Genomic DNA, 12,471 nt, shown 5'->3' on the forward strand with positions numbered 1-12,471 from the left:
TTTTTTTTTTTTTTTTTTTTGGTATGGGGCATCAAACTTGGGTTCTTGAGCTTGTAAGGCAGGTGCCGGTGCCACTGAGCTAAATCCCCGGCCCTGTCATTTACTTTAGAACATTTGATTATAATATGTCTTGGTGAAGATCTCTTTATGTATAATTGATTTCTGATTCACATATCTGAACATTTATTTCCCTCTTCAGATTTGGAAGTTTTCTGCCATTTTAAAAGTAAACTTTCTGTCAGGCCGAGGATTTAGCTCAGTGGCACTGCGCCTGCCTTGCAAGCACAAAGTCCTGAGTTCGATCCCCAGTACCAAAATAAATAAATAAACTTTCTGTCCCTTTTTCCTCTGTCTTTGCTCCCATAATTCATATTCATATATATATTCAGTTTACCTGATAGTGCCTCATAAAGCCCACAAGGTTTTTGTGCACTTTTTCCTTCACGTGATTTAGAAGAACCTATCCTTGACTTTGTTGCTTCTCTTTTCTGGTTGATCAGGTTTTTTGTGGAGTTTTCTTATGGGAATTTTAGTTCAATAGTTATGTCTCAGTGCCAGAGTACTGTTTGTTTCTTTTTATGCCTTCCATTTCTATGCTGAAGTTTTAATTTTATACATATATTATCCTCCTGATTTCATTTAGTTGTATGTCTACATTCTCTTGTAGTTTGGTGAGCACCTTCAAGGGAATTATTTTGAACTCTTTGTCAGGGAATTTATAAATCTCCCTTCCCTTGGGACAGTTACTAGTGCTTTATTTTAACCCTTTGGTTTGTGTCTCTCTGACATTTCATGAGCTTTGTGCTTTGTACATTTGAAGAAGTAGGCACTCTTACATTCTTTACAGATTGGCTTTGGTGGAGAAAGTCATTCGTTGGTCAGGAGATCCAGAGATTTGGGGTGGGCTATCTGGAGAAGTCTGTGAAGAGGGAACTGCTCAGGTGCTGTAACCTCACACCTGGACTCCTTAGCTCTTGTGAAGTTGCCTTTCTGCACAGATGGTTTTTCATAATGCTTGTGTGAGGGACAAGTGCTGGAAATTTCTATCCTGCCATCATGATGAGGTCACTTCTCCTTTCTCAGTGTGCTTTGCAGTGATGGTTTTCTTTGCTTTTATTTCACAGCCTCCCTTCCTTCACTAGGTTTAAATCTTACAAAGGCCAGGACAAAGTCAGTTTTAACTATCACAGTCATCACAGTAAAAAAGTGCTGCTTTCGCACTTGGCTGTGTATGTTCTGGGCACTGTTCTAAGTTCTTCACTTTTGGCTAATTATTTTATCCCCAGAAGTCTCTACTGAGGTATAGGTAACATTACACTTATTTTACAAATGAAGAAGCTGAGGCACAGAGAAATTAAATAATGTGGTCCAGCTCCCTCATGGGGATGGTACACAGTAAAATCAGGGCTCAAAACATCATGGTGGCTCCACGATCTGTGCTCTTGGGATCTGTGATCCACTCTGCCAGGACTGTGTCTCTTTTGCTCGTGACCACCTTAGCAGTGGTGCTTGGTGAGTAGGTGGCACTGTCCCATTGTGGTAATTTGTGTATTGAGTACAGAGCTGACGGTATGGGAAAGAAGAAGGGACTCACTTAGGAATCCATAAACCTGGACTGAAATTTGGGCTCAGCCATTCACTTAAATGGGTGACTTGAGCAGACTATTTTTTAACTTCATCAAGACGTGGTTTTCTTAGATCAAAATATGAGCAATTTTATTTGCCTTGCATTAATAGTAAAACAAAATTGGTGAGGTGTACTGATAGACTGTGGTGTACATGAAAAGAGTATCAGCTGGCCCTTGGAATGGTTATCGGTTTTAAATTGGGTTACATCATATCTGCCTGCAGGTAAAGTACCAGGGAGGGTGGAGTCTGCCTGGGAGAGGATGGCTTTTGCTTAGATTGACAGTAAGAGGGGACAGGTGTCAGTCGCTATTGGACATGGAGGGATGCACAGCTTTCTTCTAATTTTTGCCTGTCATTACCTTAAGTAGGAGCTTCCATAGACTCCCTGTGCAGCACCGTTGGTGGGGCTTCCTGTGACCCCACTGCCCAGGTCCCAGGATTGAAGCCCTCTCCGCCTACCCCAGTTAATCTTTTTGCCCTGAGATCATTCTGGGTTTCTGGACACAGATTTGTTATGGCAAGGTACTGTTGTTTTTTGCCTCTGGCCTTCCTGCCCTTCTAAGGAGGCCCCAGGCAGGCCTGCATCACAGGTTTAACTTTCTGATCCTTTCTAGGAAGTACAACCAGCTACCCTGAAATACATTTTCTCTGAAATTTTGTACTGAGCATGACTTCATGCTAATCTTCCTCCTTTGAAGGAGGAGCCCTGTCTTCCCATGCTCAGGAGGAGCCCTGCTTCACTCTCTGTTCCCTTTCCTCCCATGTTATGTTCATCGAGTTTCCTCCCCTCACCTCGTTCTCACCTCCCGATAAATGGCTTCCAGTTGTCCAAGGAGTATCCATGATGGCTCTTACAAACTGGCCTGTCCTAGGAGCAGATTCAGTACCAAAGATGGGGAGAAAGACATTTGGCCTTATGACAGCCGCGGACAGCCGACATCCTTGCTGCCAGACCCCCTGTCTGTACAGATCATCCCGGAAAGTCACAGAAGCTTCTTGGCCCCAGGCCTGAGCTGGAGAATGGGAAGAGAATGGAGGGAACAGCTCATGTTGGCTCCCTTTTGGGTGGTTTTCCTCCCTCCCCAAGTATTGTTCATTTGCTTCTGAGAATCTTGGAGCTATGACTGCTGCACTGTGCACACAAGACAGTGTTCAGTGTTTGGAGGCTGAGCTCCACGGCCAGCGTTCCGGAGGGGCCAGGCTGCTTGGCTTGTGATCCTGGCTGCCTTGCTTCCCAGTGGCGTGACAGTGCATGAGCTGCTCAGTGCCTGTCCTGGCTGACTCCTCCGTGGAACAGGATGCTGACAGCAGGGAGAGGCAATGGAACACCGAGCTGTTGGTTCCTCCACAGTAACTGTGCACTCACACCCTGGCCACTGTGCCGCTGTGAGTAGAGTGCACCTCTTCACCCCTTGACTTGGCCTTGGCCTCGTGACTCCCGATGCTCCCTGGGAAGCTGTTAACTTAGAACCTGACTGGGGTAGAATGCGTGGACAGAGGAGGCTTGTCCTATGCATGGCCTTCCCTGAGACATTGTGCCTTTGGGAACCTCTGGCCCACAGAACGGACATCCGACATGGAGATAAGCTTCAGCAAGACTACTTGTGTCAGTAACCCCGAGCTGACCAGTGACAGGAGAGAGAAAGCAGTATTAGGGCGGCAGGATGGGGCCAGACCAGGGCTCATAGCCTGCATCTCCACATGCCCAGCAGGCTTCATCCTTGCATCCAACAGGTCCCTCTGAGCTTCTTACACACGATGGATTACAAGCAAAAAGAAACTTCCTGGCCCGACTGATACCAGATTGAAGGAAACAGCTGGCTTTTGTGGGGGCAAGAAAACAAAATCCAGCGAGAGCGATAACCTGCTCCATTTTGTTCTGCACCAGGCACCTGCGGGGTGCTGTCGGGTATGTTCGGAGCTGTGGGTGGGTGTGAGTTCTGGAAGTGCTGGGCAAGGCTGGTGTGGGTGAGAATGGTGGTTCTAACCAGCCTGAGAAGAGCCTGGGGCTTCAGGAACTCTGGGCATTTGAGGTTCTACCAGAAGGCAGCTGGTGTGCCTCTGTGCCTGGGAACTGGTCTGTCATTTTCAGATTCCACTGTTCCACTGACCAGCTGTGTGACCTTAGGTAAGTTTCTTACTCCCTCCATGCTGGAGGAAAGTAATCATTTCCTTGGCAGGGAAATGGTGATTAGATTCACACTTGTGAGCGCTTGTGTGAGGACTCACTGAGGTAGGCATGATTGGGAGTACATGTGTACATACATGGCCACATGTGCAGAGCTGTATACATGTGTGCGGGGGCTGGGTGTACCTATCTACCGTGTGCATATGTGTGTATATGCTAGAAAAGCCACATGGCCATCAGCTGCCCTGAAAAACTCATCCCATCCTTTTCACCACTTCTGAAGCAGCTCTGCAAGTCCTTTCGTGACTGCCTTTATGAGGTATGCTCAAAAATATGGTGAGTGCTGTCCAACAGAAAGGCAAGCTTGTAAGAAAACAATGCTGTGTGTCCGTATCCCCCGCTTATTCATTGGCTCTGGTATAGTATAACTTCTGGCTCTTGTCCAAAGTCAGAATGATCAGTTCAGGATGCCAAGGAGGGCAAAGCATTGGAACTAAAGCACTCAGGAATGAGGATTTCCAGAAATAGACAATGCTTCAGAAGGAGGCAAGGGTAATGGGTAAATGTTCAAAGTGTGGGGAAGCATCTGGAGGGTGATTAGTGGCAGTCTATCTTTTGCTATATTTTATTTAAATACCATATTTTCAATCACACCCTATGTATTTATTGTGTGTGTATATATATGCGTGTACTTTAGTTCCTAGCTCTTAAGAGTATTTCCTTATTTACATATGTTAGCAACCTGCAGAGGAGTCCTGGGATGCCTTACCCCTGCTCCACAGTTCCTCAAGACAGTTCTAAACTTGGGCCTGAGCGTTGGCACCCAGCTGGATCATGAGCCAGAGCTTTCTCCTCCTCATGAGTGGCCCCCCTGGGTCTGCCTTTGGGGAGCATCAGCTCACCTGCCACAAGTTCATGGATCTAAGAGGCAGGCCTGGAATCATTTGTCCGTTGCTTCAGGAATGGGGATTTTGATGGAAGCCCACACCTATGGCTTCTGCTCAGGGTTAGCCTGTGGATGACTGTTTCCCAGCAACACTGCCTGCCTTGCTGGCGAGCTGCTGCTCCTCTCCCTAAACAGGAGGCTCTAACGATGCAGTCTATTCAGCGAGCTGTGACCTCGGATTGTGACCTCGGATTCTTGTTTTGGTGTTTGGTCTTTCTTTGCAACATCCTTGGGAAAGGCTGGACCTCTTCCCCTCACCTGTTCCTGGCCAGCTGAGGCCAGCCAGACTGCTCAGGCCTCTCACTTACCTACCAAGCCACAGCTCCTGAGTGCTTTCTTAGTTCCCAGCACCTTCCCACCAGGACAAGCGCCGATGCCATTTCTTGAGTGTCTGCACTGTATACGTGCAGGGTACCATATGATCATCTTGACACAGGAGATGATAAATAGCTTACAGCAGGCTCCCAGCCAGATTCTGACAGCCCCTTCCAACTGCCTGGGAAGCCTTTCTGCTGCACCAGAGACTAGATATGCAAGTCTTGTTTTCAGAGCCACAGGTCCTGAAGACCTCCTTTCTAACACATGTAAACGAAATCTTGCAGAAAAATTTCATCCCATTTAAAATGTACAGCTTGTCCTTGGGTTACAAACAAGCACCAGAGAGGCAGGGCCCGGCCCAGCATTGGTCACATCAGGAAGCCCATGAAAAGCACACACTCCCAGGTACAGTGCTGGGAACCCCGTTGCTCTCTGGCTTTCTCTGTTCATCTTTTAGTTCACACACGTTTTCTTCCCTGCACTTTGGCATCCATCAGGATTTAAATTCTGGGTTGTCAGCCCTTGCAGAAAGGGTGCAGATCCTTCCGTTAAGGCTCCGTTGTGGGTGTGCAGGGACCTGTCCTGTGCAGAGTGCTTTCAGAGCCATCATTTATCCTTGCAGCTGTGCAGAGGATCTCCCCATTGCCCGTTGGTGGAGAAGGAAACTTATTACCTCACTTTAAGTCTGGGCCGCAGGAGTCCTCTGTTCAGTTGTACCCTAGCTGAGTGTGCGGGCGCACAATCCAAGGTGCGTTCCAGCTCTGGGAAGAGGCACCGCTTTCTGGTGAGCCGGCTGTCCCATCTGCAGATATCCTGGGAATCTGTACCCCTGAGTGATCCGGTGTGACCAGCCTCTGCAGGAAATGAGCACGCTTCCTCTCAGCTGCTTTAAGCCCCAGGGGATAACTGGATCAGCTTGTGAGGGCTCCTGACGGGGGTTTGGAGTAAGGTAGCGGGCAATGCTACTGACGGATCAGTCGTGCTGCTTCAGTTGTAGTGGATTCCTGTCTGGCCACCAGCTTTACGTTTCTCATTACAAAGCAGGAAGGACTTTTGGAAAAAGCCAGAATACTTGTTGTCATTCACAGGTAACTAATGACATGAACTGGTAAGTGCAGTGGTGGCTGCATGGCCACATCTACCTGTTTATTTGTATAATAGTGCAGCAGTGCTTGTGTTTAGTTGTAAATAGCTCTTTTACTAAATACACACCATTGAATGGCTTTCCACACTGATGTGTGCTTTTCTGCTCTGTCACCATGTTACAGTTTGATCTCTTAGGCCCCGTCTTCACCATTATTCGGGCAAGAAAGACACAGAATTTGGCTTTGGCACTGTTATGATCAGTGCTTCAGTGATTTCTTTGCTGTTTTTAATTCTGTGCTGAGGATCGAACCCAGAGCCTTATGCGTGCAGGTGAATGCTCTGTCACTGAGCTATATCCCCAGCCCACACTGAGTATTCTGAAAACATCAAAAGGATGGTATTTTGAGATACATAGAAATTACACAGAGTGGAATTGGAAGTTCCACTGTCTGTAAATAAAATGTAGTTAGAACACAGCACCCACTTTCTTTAACCTGTTGTCTATGGCCTCTTTTATGCTGTGATGGCGGAGCTGAGCTGCCATGACCCAGGCCATGTGACAACAGTGACCGAGATCCGTACTCTCTAACGCTTCACAGAAAGAGCTTGCTGTGTAAGCCCATCTAAACCCACATAGCGTGGGCTGTTGCTGCCACCAACCCCATTCCATATGGGAAAGTGAGGAACGGAGCGGACAGGAAGTTGAAGTCACTCGCTGGCTGGAAGTGGTAGAGCCGGCTCTGGTTCCCAGGGTTGGGGCTCTTGGTCACTGGTCCACAGGGCAGGGTGGGTGTCAGTCTGTGCCGGTGGGGAAGGCAAGGTGGAACATTCTGGACTAGTGCAGGGGGACTCAGGACTTGGACTGGGCCTGTCGGCCCTGAAGAGTCCTAGCCTGTGTCTCACTGTGAGCTCTCCTCCTACCTGGCAGCACAGGGCCAAGTCCTGGAGGCAGGTGCTGCGTCCTCAGGGACACAGCCAGCACAGCTCAGGGACCTGTCGGGGCTGGACAAGCTGGAACTCTGAGCTTTCTGCTGATGTTTGCGGAGCAAGTGGCTAGATGGAATGAATAATCCCTGGATTCCAAGGCTGACAATCTGGGGATGGGACAGGGACCCCCGGAGCCTTCTCAGCAGGAGGAGAATCTTGCAGTCACCGGAGCTGCTCCCCAGGGACACAGGGCTCAGGCCACGTGTCAAGCTCTTCTTTCATTAAAGTCCCACCACAGGAGTGTGGCTCTGTCTTCGCGCATCACGGCGGTCTACACTATTTTTGGTTAAAAGTCCTTTCAAAGCAGCTTTGTTGAGATATAATTCATATATCATACAGTTTACTAATCTGATTTTTTTGCCGAAATCATTTAACAATTTATCTTAGCATAAATCCACTGAAGAATATATTAGTAATGTAGAGACACTTATTTTAATTTACAAATGAGTTAAATATGTGACACATATTATAACATGTCACCATAACAGCAAAATGTGACTTGAAAAATATCAGATAACTTATTGATTGGAAAACACTATGGTTACCTCCGAAAGAGCTGCAACTGTCACTGCCACATTTCCTCCTCCCGCATCCTGTGCAGCACCATCTCTGCTTTCTGTTGCTATGGAGCTGCCCACTGCAGACCTCCCTTCACGCAGACGCAGCCCCCCACGTGACTTGCTTCTTTCACATTTCCAAGGTTTCTCCTTGTTGTGAATGTGTCTGTGCTTCGTTCTTTCATTGCATGAACTCGCCCCATTTTGTTCGTTTATTCTTCAGTTGATGGTCACTGGGTGGCTTCTCTTTTCTGCGATAAACTGCTCTGAAGGCTCCTGTGCAAGGTTCTGCATGGGTGTGTGTTTGTATTTGCCCTGGACGTGCATAGAGCTAGGCTGAGGCACAGAGAAAACTTTACGTGCAACTTTCTCAGTGGGGACACCCTGGTGTGGGGGTCCTGCCCAATTTCCCTTTGATGTTTAAATCAACTTTCCAGATCTTTTCTGTCAGTTGCTATGAAACCTCTGCTTCATTTTCACCCATGAGGGGGAAAATGGCTTGTCTTTTGCATGTCTCCCAAGACCACGTGGCACAGACACGCGGACAGGTGGCTTTTAGACCAATCCCTCTCACCCTCCCTAAATGTGTCGGTGCAGAGAAACACAAAGGTAGGATATAGAAAGGAAACCAGTAAGAGGTTTTTAAGAGGTTTTCTCTCTCCCCCTTAGAATGGATCATCATAAACTCACAGAAGATTAGGATTAATTATCCTTATTTTAAAAATTAATATTATATGTTTTGACAAAATCATAAATTGTATCATTTTCTTTGTAGTCTACAAAAATGTACATTTGTCTAGAAAAAGGTATAGAAGTATAAAAATATATTGGGAGGAGAATGTGATTGTATATTTTTTTTCTTCTTCGTTATCTCTGATTTACTTTTCCCAAGGACCACCATACATTGCTGGTGAGCTCAGTTGTTAAAGAACGATTTGGGCTGTTTTCTTTTACTAGAAAGGCCAGTTTGCTTAGGCGCCTTCTCTCTAACACAGATGCCCTCCCTCCTCATGCCTCCGCGGGCCCTGTACCTGGAGCTTGGGGTATGGCCAGGTCAGGATTTGAACTCCCAGGAGTGTGTCACCAGGGCGTGACACCATTCTTTCTTGGTTCTGGTTTCCTCATTGGAAGAAAATACTCTCCCAAATGGATTGACATATAAGACACACGTGGGAAAACCCCAAGATAGGGTTTGGAATTTTATCAGTTCATTCTTGATTTCCAACCAGTCACTTTTAATCCACCCTCCTGGTACCAGCAGGTACCTTGGAAACCAGCTTTCTGCAGTACAGTTTAGATCAGAGGCCCCCAGCCACTTTTGTCCCTGGTGCCAACAGCAGTGGGGGTGAGTCGGGGTTCTGGGCGAGTCAGAGGAGCAAGAAATCTAGATCCCTCCCACACACTGTTCACAGGAGTGTTTGTGCTCCTGTGAGAATCCCATGCTGAAGCTGATCAGACAAAAGGGGATCTCAGACTGTGACTGGAGTCATAGGGAGCAGCTAGAAAGACAAATGAAGCTTCTCTCAGTGCCTACCACTCACCCCTTGCTGCGTGGCCCTACTAGGCCATAGACCAGTATGAGTTTGGTACCCCTGGTCTAGGGGACTTCTGATAGTTGGTCTTAGTTACTTTTCTCATTGCTGACACAAAATACTGACACCCAAAGTTAAAGGAGGAAAGATTTATTTAGCTGATGGATTTTAGAGGTTTCATTCCACAATCAGCTGGCTCCAAGGCAGGGTGGTGTGACAGAGGGGCATCGTAGAGGAGAAACAGTTCATGGTGTGACAGTCAGAAGGCAGCAAGCAGCAGAGCAGCAGGCTCCCTTCTTCCTGCACCTTTATATTCTATCTGGGCTACAAACCTATTGATTGATGCCACCCATACCCAGAGTATGGCTTCTATTACCTACATCCTTAATCCCAGTATCATACCCTTCTTTTAAAATAAATTTATTGGTACATTTTAGATAGACATAATGATCATATTCATCATAGGAAATTTGTACCTGCTCATGGTATATCTTGGTTCTTCGTTTTTCCCCATTCCCTTCCCCTCCCTTCAACCCTCTTCCTCCTCATTTACACAAGCTTTGTTTCCATTTTTATTTCTATTCTTTTTCTTCTTTTTCCTTCCTAACTTCCTCCTCCACTTCCCTGGTTCCCCTTCCCATTTGAACATTTTCTTCCTGTTTCCAAATATCTGTTATACACGTTGTTCCTTATTTACCCTTTTGATTTCTCACACCAGAGAAACAAAGTGATATTTACACATGTGTGTCTGATTTATTTCACTTAAGAGTTTGTTTCAAGGTGCCTCCATTTACCTAGAAATGTTTCTAGTTTACCCTTCTTTATGGCAGAGTAGCCCAGTGCCACACCCTCAATCCACACCTACATGCCCTGATCCAGCCACCTTTGAATCTCCCTGCCTATGACCATATGAGGCTTTGGGGGACGTCTAGACACATCCATCACACAGTCTGTGTGTAATCACTGAGGAACTTAAATGCACATGCTATTGATGTTTGGCATGTGTGCATGTGTTTCATGCATGTGTATGTGTGTGTGGCCCGAGCCTTGCAGGAAAGACAGAACCACATGTTCTCATAAGTGGAGTGTAGAAGGCTGATCTTATAAAAGCAGAGACTAGAGTTCTGGTTATCAGGGCTGGTTGGTTAGAGACGATGGGGTGTGTAGATCAGTGGATACAACATTTTGGCTAGACAGGAAGAGTAAGTTGGAGAGACTTACTGTCTCCTGACACCTGGTACGTATAGTTAAGACTACAGTGCATCTTGAAAAATGCGAAGGGAGAGGATATAAAGTTGTGCTCACCACAGAAGTAACCAAAGCATATGTTAATGACGAGATCTTGTCATTCCAGCTGTGTGTGTGTTCAGTGGATACATACAGTTCATCAGCTCAGAGTGGAGAGAAGGGTCTCGCAAGGCAGCTGGGATCTGCCATGAGGCAGAGGCGGAGCTGCCAGTGGAAGACATCCATGTTGCAGTGCTGTTTCTGTCTCCCCTGCAGCCACTGGCCTGAGGCAGCCAGGTGGAGTCTTTGGGCAGTGGTGTCGGAATCACAGTCCTGTCCTCGGGCCCAAAGAGAGCATGAGTGGTGATTTCTGGGCTGGAAGTGGGTCAGGCAGAGGGGTGAGTCATGATTTCACAGACGCATTTCTTTTGCTAGAACTTCCAGGGCTTCTGGAAGCACACTTGCACACGCGTCAACCCGGAGCCATTTGCCGGGTCTTCTGCTTCCTTGTTCTGGTCTTTTCCAGAGCATGCCATCCTTCCAGAGCACCAGCTCAGTTCTTTCTTCCTATGGCAGTGATGTGGGTGCTTTAATTACTGAATGATCCTTTGAGAGACTTGCTGGATCCTCACCAGATTTTTAACTCAGCAGGGCAGGGGTGGGATCCAACAGTTAGCATTTTAATCAAACTTCTTAGATGGGTTCATTTGGCCAGTTAAGGGCTATAAACAGAGTGCCTGGTACCTGACCACCTGCCAGGGACCCATAAGCAAGTTTGAAAACCCACCTGTAAAATCATTAGTTTAAAAGCATGGAAATGAAGATGTAAAGTAGCAGAGAACAGAGGAGGTGAGGAATGAGCCCCATAGGGCCTAGAGAGGGCTTAGACTGGGTGGCCAAGCCTAAGTGAGTGCCCAGAGGCTGGAGAGCTGCAGTCCAGTGATGGTGACAGGCTGCAGAGGTGATGCTGGGCCCCGCGTGCACACAGGGCTTTGGCCTTTTCTTTAGCCCTAATGTGTTTTATTGGCACATAATAATACTTGTACATATTATGGGAGCTGCAACGTGATAATTTGGTATATAATGTATAGTGATTAAATCAGGACAATTAAAATCTCTGTCTCCTTAAATACACATCTTTTGTTTGTAACGGAAACCACTGAAGTCCTCTCTTCTAGCTTTTTCTAAGCCTGCTGTCCTCCTGCCTCAGCCCCCTACATAGCTGGGCTTGCACTGTGTAGTTGGAGGTTCTCATGCAGATATCCCATGTGGTTCCTCTGTTTCCTTCTTTCTCAGGAGACTTTTCACTGCCACCCAGCCACCACCCCAGATTTAAAATCCCATCTCCATTTCCTCGTCAGGCCCCCATTGAAAGAGCTTTCTTTGTTTTCTAAGACGGTATATGTTTGCAACACATAACAGTCACATATATCTTGGAGAATTGGTACATACACAGATCACATCTTCATCATTTTTACCTCTCATTCTCCTTTCTGACTTCCTTTCCCATCCCCTGAAGATACAGACCTAGGGAAGGGCTTTCTGAACAGAACTTCAATTGCACAAGAAATACCAAGGTCCAACAAATGGGATGAAATCAGATTTAAAAGTTCTACAGCGAAAGAAACAGCCAACAGAGAAAAAGCAACCAACAGAATGGATAATAATTTTTTGCCAACCACTATCAGGCAGAAAATTAATGTGTAGAATATATAAAAAACTAAAAAAAAAAAAAATTAGACCACCCTCAAAATAAAAAAAAAACCCCAATAAAAAATGAGCAGTTGAAAAACAATGCAACAATGCATAAGATTCTAATAAGATTACTGACCTTTAGAAATGGGAGGAAAGGAGCTAAAGGTGTAGGGAAGGTGTGATACGTAGGGGAAGAACAAAAAGGGAAAAGAAAAAAATGTGAGAGAATGAAAAGATGAAAATAAAGTGTTTGTAGATGGGGAGGGGAGGAGGGGGTGAAGGGAGGGCAGAGGTAAGGGGAAAAAAATGAGAATCAAGACTTGCCATGTAAAGGTACATGATCCCAACAATGAATGTAACTGTACT

Source organism: Fukomys damarensis, unplaced genomic scaffold (genome assembly GCF_012274545.1).
Source record: "Fukomys damarensis isolate Sample0158 unplaced genomic scaffold, DMR_v1.0_HiC HiC_scaffold_5, whole genome shotgun sequence".
NCBI lineage: Eukaryota > Metazoa > Chordata > Mammalia > Rodentia > Bathyergidae > Fukomys > Fukomys damarensis.